This window comes from Cebidichthys violaceus, unplaced genomic scaffold (genome assembly GCF_023349555.1).
Source record: "Cebidichthys violaceus isolate CVI_PGR_0920_01 unplaced genomic scaffold, fCebVio1.0.p SCAF_9, whole genome shotgun sequence".
NCBI lineage: Eukaryota > Metazoa > Chordata > Actinopteri > Perciformes > Stichaeidae > Cebidichthys > Cebidichthys violaceus.
Window position 1 is genome coordinate 249,552 of NW_027176975.1, and position 6,423 is coordinate 255,974.

The following is a 6,423-nucleotide window of genomic DNA, read 5'->3' on the forward strand; positions in this document are numbered from 1 at the left end:
GTGGCCAAACAGCTCGATTTTTGTTTCGTCTGACCACAGAACTTTCCTCCAGAAGGTCTTATCTTTGTCCACGTGATCAACAGCAAACTTCAGTCGAGCCTTAAGGTGCCGCTTTTGGAGCGAGGGCTTCCTTCTTGCACGGCAGCCTCTCAGTCCATGGAGATCCAAAACACGCTCGACTGTGGACACTGACACCTGTGTTCCAGCAGCTTCTAATTCTTGGCAGATCTGCTTTTTGGTGGTTCTCGGTTGACTCTTCACCCTCCTGACCAATTTCCTCTCAGCAGCGGGGGGTGATAGCTTGTGTTTTCTTCCTGATCGTGGCAGTGACAAAACAGTGCCATACACTTTATACTTACAAACAATTGTTTGCACTGTTGCTCTTGGGACCTGCAGCTGCTTTGAAATGGCTCCAAGTGACTTTCCTGACTTGTTCAAGTCAATGATTCGCTTTTTCAGATCCATGCTGAGCTCCTTTGACTTTCCCATTGTAGCGTTTGTGGGCGTTTGTATCCAATGAGCCCTATTTAAATGGCCTCAGAGAAGTCACCGGCTGTAGTCACTCATAATCACTCATAAGAAGTTAAGAGGCCATGCTATGAAGCTCATTTCATTGACACAACTTTCTAAGTCACCAAAATTGCAAATTCATGTTTCTGTATGTATATTTTTGACCCAGCAGATTTTGTCACTTTTTCTGTTAACCCATAATAAAGTCATGAAAGAACCAAACTTCATGAATGTTTTTTGTGACAAAGAAGTATCTGTTCCAATCACTCTATCAGAGAAAAATCAGAGTTGTAGAAATAACTGGAAACTCAAGAGAGCCATGACATTATGTTCTTTACAAGTGTATGTAAACTTTTGACCACAACTGTATATGTATACATATATATATATATACGTATATATATATATATATATATACGTATATATATGTGTATATATACGTATATATCTATATATATGTGTATATATACGTATATACGTATATATATATATGTGTATATATATACGTATATATATATGTGTATATATATACGTATATACGTATATATATATGTGTATATATATACGTATATACGTATATATATATATATATGTGTATATATATACGTATATACGTATATATATACACGTGTATATACATACGTATATACGTATATATATATTTATGTATATATTAGTTGAATAAACGTATATTGATGTTTGATAAATGTGATGAAGGACTCAGGTGTGCTGGTGGTCTCTGATCAGAATCAGAACCATTTATTGCCAAGGAAGTTTTCACCTACAAGAAATTTGTCATGGCAGGAGGTGCATAACGTTAAACAATAAACAACCAAACAACATTAAACAATAAACAACCAAACAATAACATTAAACAATAAACAAACAAACAACGTTAAACAATAAACAACCAAACAACAACATTAAACAATAAACAACCAAACAATAACAATAAACAATAACAATAAACAAACAAACAACATTAAACAATGTTAAACAATAACGTTAAACAATAAACAACCAAACAACAACAATAAACAATCAAACAACATTAAACAATAACGTTAAACAATAAACAACCAAACAACATTAAACAATAAACAACCAAACAATAACATTAAACAATAACAATAAACAAACAAACAACATTAAACAATGTTAAACAATAACGTTAAACAATAAACAACCAAACAACAACAATAAACAATCAAACAACATTAAACAATAACGTTAAACAATAAACAACCAAACAACATTAAACAATAAACAACCAAACAATAACATTAAACAATAACAATAAACAAACAAACAACATTAAACAATGTTAAACAATAACGTTAAACAATAAACAACCAAACAACAACAATAAACAATCAAACAACATTAAACAATAACGTTAAACAATAAACAACCAAACAACAACATTAAACAAACTAACAACAACAAACAACAATAATATTAAACAATAAACAACTGAACAATAATATTAAACAATAACATTAAACGATAACATTAAATAATAAACAACAACAATAAACAACCAACAACATTAAACAAACAACAATATTAAACAACATCAAACAATAATCAACCAAACAATAACAATAAACAAACAAACAATACCATTAAACAATAACATCAAACAATCAACACAGTATAAGAAATAAAAACATATTAAAATTTACAATAGAATATAAAAGAATATAAAATAAACAAACAGATAACAGGACTGTAAACGAGTGAAATGTTAAAGTGTCGAGTGTGTTTAAATAAAGAAACAGGGATGAGCAGGGGAGTGTCTGGTAGGAGGGTCAGGGGAGTCAGTGGGGGTCCTGGGGCCTGTTGTTCGAAAGTAGAATAAAGACATCCAGGATAAGTGGGAAAGCCAGGTTGGACAAAGTCTCATAACTTCATCCTGGCTTAATTGGTTGTTCGAACGCCGAGCCAGGCTGAGGAGGGGCGGCTTTGTCAAGCCAGGTCTAACTAATTTGAGTAAGTGCGCGTCCACGGCTTCCTTCAGTAGACCACAGAGATGGATCACAGATTCACTGATGAGACGACAGGTGTGGACACTTTCCTCCAATGAACGGCGGATCTGAATGCTGACGTAAGGTGACACACCTCTCATAAAATGAAGCACCGCTGCCGTCTGGAAGTTTGGAGACGGACTGATTAAATGAGTCGTGTAATTAATTGCAAGCACCTTTGCGAGTGCAGCCATTTCTAATGACTGTAATGACTGCAATAACATCAGATTTGAACTGGCAAACAATATGAAGGGTGTTTATTTACAATGACGAACACACGAATAGGCCCCAATTATGAAAAAGAACTATCGTAATAGGCTAACTTTATTTCTTTTTTTAATTTGATCATGTTTTGTTTTATTTATTTATTTTAAATAATAATTTAACCTACGTGTTGTTTGTTTAAAAACGAGGCCAATGCGTAGCCTTCATCAGAACATGGACCGACTGTATAAAACACATTCATTTCTGACTCCAAAGATAAGACAACAGAATCAACTAAGCTTGGCATTTAGCCTGGTCTGGAGCAGGCTAGCTGCAGACAATAAATCACCATGGTAACTTGACCAGGATAAAGTTATCCAGCTTTCGAACAACCGACTGCTAAAGGCTAAATTCAGCCAGAATAACCAACATATCCCGGCTTAATCCCTTATCTAGGTTTCGAACAACAGGCCCCAGATCTTTGTTAATGAGCCCGACTGACGACGGGAAGAAGCTGTTCATGTGGCGCAAGGTCTTGGTCCTGATGGAGGTCCTGGTCCTGATGGAGGTCTTGGTCCCGATGGACCGCAGCCTCCTGCCAGATGGTAGGGACACAAACAGTTCATGTCCAGGGTGAGGGTGATACCCTGAAGTACAGTGTCGGTGTATTTTACTGTGTACTTGTACAATACCTGAGTGTGGTTACAGGTTTTATTGTGACCGTCGGTCCTGGACCTGCAGAATAGACTCATCTCTGTGAGAGTTCTGTGTGTATTTACTATGTACTGTATGGAGGAAGAAGAGGAGGAGGAGGAAGAGAAGCTGCTCTGCTCTTCTCCTCCTCCTCCTCCTCCTCCTCCTCCTCCTCCTCCTCCTCCTCCTCCTCCTCCTCCTCCTCCTCCTCCTCCTCCTCCTCCAGAGCACCTAATACCAGGAAGTAGGTGGGTGACCGTGGCTAAGTGGAGAGCAGGGCCGCCTTTCAATCCGAGGGTTGGAGGTTCGATCCCTGACTCCTCCTCCCTAGTCTCATGTCAACCCAGGCGAAAAAAAAATGTACTTTTTTGTATTTAAAATATACTGACATTTTCAATAGTACACTGCAAATATACTATCAAAGAATTGTACTTTCTGTAAATATATAAAAAGTATACAAAAGTTACGCTTTCACCTATTTTCAAAATTCAACTTTTAACACACTGTAAAATAATTGTACTGTCGTATACTTTCAAGAAATATATTATTAAAAAAATATACTTTAAGTTAAAGTTCTGTGCAATTACTTAAATGTACTTCTTTGAACGATGTTTTCAAACATATTTTTTTTATATTTCAAAATGTATGCTCTAAATTACCATTGAAACAAATGCACCGGATGCACATTTTTAAACTATTTTGATATCTTGCCGTTTTAGTACATCTTATTCATGCTTATATGTCAGTACATTATGTGTATATTTCTTGAGGAAAATGTTAATTATTATTGATTATGCGTATTAGAAGAATGATGCACCGAAAGCCCCTTTATAACCTTTACAATTGTTTAAATTATCAAAATTGTATAAAGTACACAAATAGCTACACTCATAATCATTCAATAATATGTTTAAGTAAAATGTAGCTGAAATGTATGAAATCAAAAGTTTATTCATTCAAACACTTAAACATTCAGTAAATATGCTTTAGTATAACCTGAATGTAGACAAATCAAGTCAACTTTACGTGACTGAATCATCACGTGACGCTCTGCGTAAGGAAACGTCACTTCACCAACGTGACACGTGACTCTGAGCGTGGACTTGGCATTCTGATCAGATTCTGACCGACCGAGCAGGACCGAATTATAAGGTAAATCCAATCATCTGCCATCTTAAGTAACATGTTATTTTAGAAGTATTTGTTTTATGAAGACGGATATGGTTCTTCTGACAAGTATATTTGAGAGGTTGGTGAATTTAGGTCAGCACGTGTCCGAGGATGCTGAACGGCCTGCTATGTGAGTTAGCACGAGCTAGCGGCTTTGGCGCCGGTTAGCATAGTTGCTGATTGTGAAATACTCTGGCTTCGTCGCGACGTCGCTTCCGAAGCAGAGGACCTTCGGTAGAGAACTCTCCGCTCACCAAGCTGCTGCCGCTCAGGCCGCGTGCGTCAACAGCTAACTTCCACCATGTGGCTATAGTCGCACCGTGGTTCGCTAGCACGTGCTATCAGGCTCAGCACCAGCTAGAAACACCGCGTGAAAGGTAACAACGCTGGTTGTCGTGCACTGCTGTCGCAACCCGCGCCTGATGCTAGGCTTCGTTTCACGATGCCCCGAGGCGGAACGCCCTCCTGCTGCTAATGGTTGTCTAGGCTACCGCCGGTTATGCTGATGCCGCTCAGGCTGCGTCATTAACACAGACTACCTACATCTTAACCGGCTGCACCTGCTGCTCGAGCTCGGCACGAGCTAAACTGCAGAGAGCTTTACACAGGTGGTTGACATTACAGTATAAGTGGCTCGTTATGCTGCGGTGGCCTGAAAAAATAAATAAAATAAATCCGATTTATTGCCAATTAATGTTATGGTTTCATATGCAGGGAATGCGATTTGGTGTATTGACAACGAAATATGGAATAATATACAATAAAATATGAACAATGCAAGATCAGGCAGACGCACCTCTGCAGCTGGTTATTTGTCATCTTGGTTTAAAACTAATCTTGTAATATTTTCCATCACTTTCAGGTACAACACTACGGGCCGAATCAACAAAGTAGATCACGTCTTGTCCAGACAACCTCTCAGTGCAGGTGAGTAACATGACATATGATGGCATTGATACGTTCTATATGAACTAAGCCATAGTTTTCTGCAGAAACGTTGGCTCTATCTTGACCTTGTTGTTTTTTCTCTCCTTTAGGTAGAACATGTGAATGGGCGTATGGGAATGTAAGGTGTGTGGAAAATCAGTAGGAAGTAGGTATGAATTGCTTCAACATTGTAAGCTAAAACAATAAAACATTTCTTTCACTGTTTTTTTCAGGTAAATGCAGAATTCATGCGTATAACACAAGCACAGCTTGACAAATACACAGGCAACATAATGATGGTCGTCAGCCATAGAGGAGCTGGAAGGAAGATCCGGCTCGTCGTCTTCATATGTGAACAACGTCTATCAATTCATAACAGGTAGGTAGAGATCCTCCAACTGTATATTAATGTGTTCCACTGGTTCTCTCATGTACAGCACACCTCGGCTGGCAGCACAGTGACAGTTTAATCGATCACGCATGACCCTCTTTTGCCAGGAGCCGTCTGCCCTGGTGTTCACAAAGGAGGTCCTTCCACTGTCCACCCTGACTGGGGAGTCTGGGAAAGTGGGACCTCCTAAAAGACAACTGGACATTGCCAAAGTGCAGGACAAAACGGGTCGGTAATTTAAGTCGTATGTAGACAATTTAAGGCTTCTGTGATTTATAAAGCAGCAGGATCACATGTTGGTGGTAAACACACCACCAGTGATGAAATATGTTTGACCTGCACTGGTAGGAATATTAGCATCATATTGATCTAGTTCCTCAAGTTAATCCTGATTTACTGTTCAAAAAATAATATTGGTTCAACAGGATTTCCTGTGTAGTCAAAATAGAAGAACATGTTGTATGAATATGCTGTGACATCATCTCTCTTCTCTTAACAGAC

At 38.2% G+C, this 6,423-nt stretch overlaps 1 long non-coding RNA gene across 1 annotated transcript; it reads left to right on the forward strand.

The window, feature by feature from the left end:
* Window positions 1–5,464: 5,464 nt before the first annotated feature.
* LOC137867047 (uncharacterized) lies at window positions 5,465–6,144 on the forward strand. Its single transcript, XR_011102153.1, has 4 exons — window positions 5,465–5,531; window positions 5,642–5,675; window positions 5,765–5,910; window positions 6,030–6,144. It is a non-coding gene; the product is annotated as an uncharacterized lncRNA (long non-coding RNA).
* Window positions 6,145–6,423: the final 279 nt, after the last annotated feature.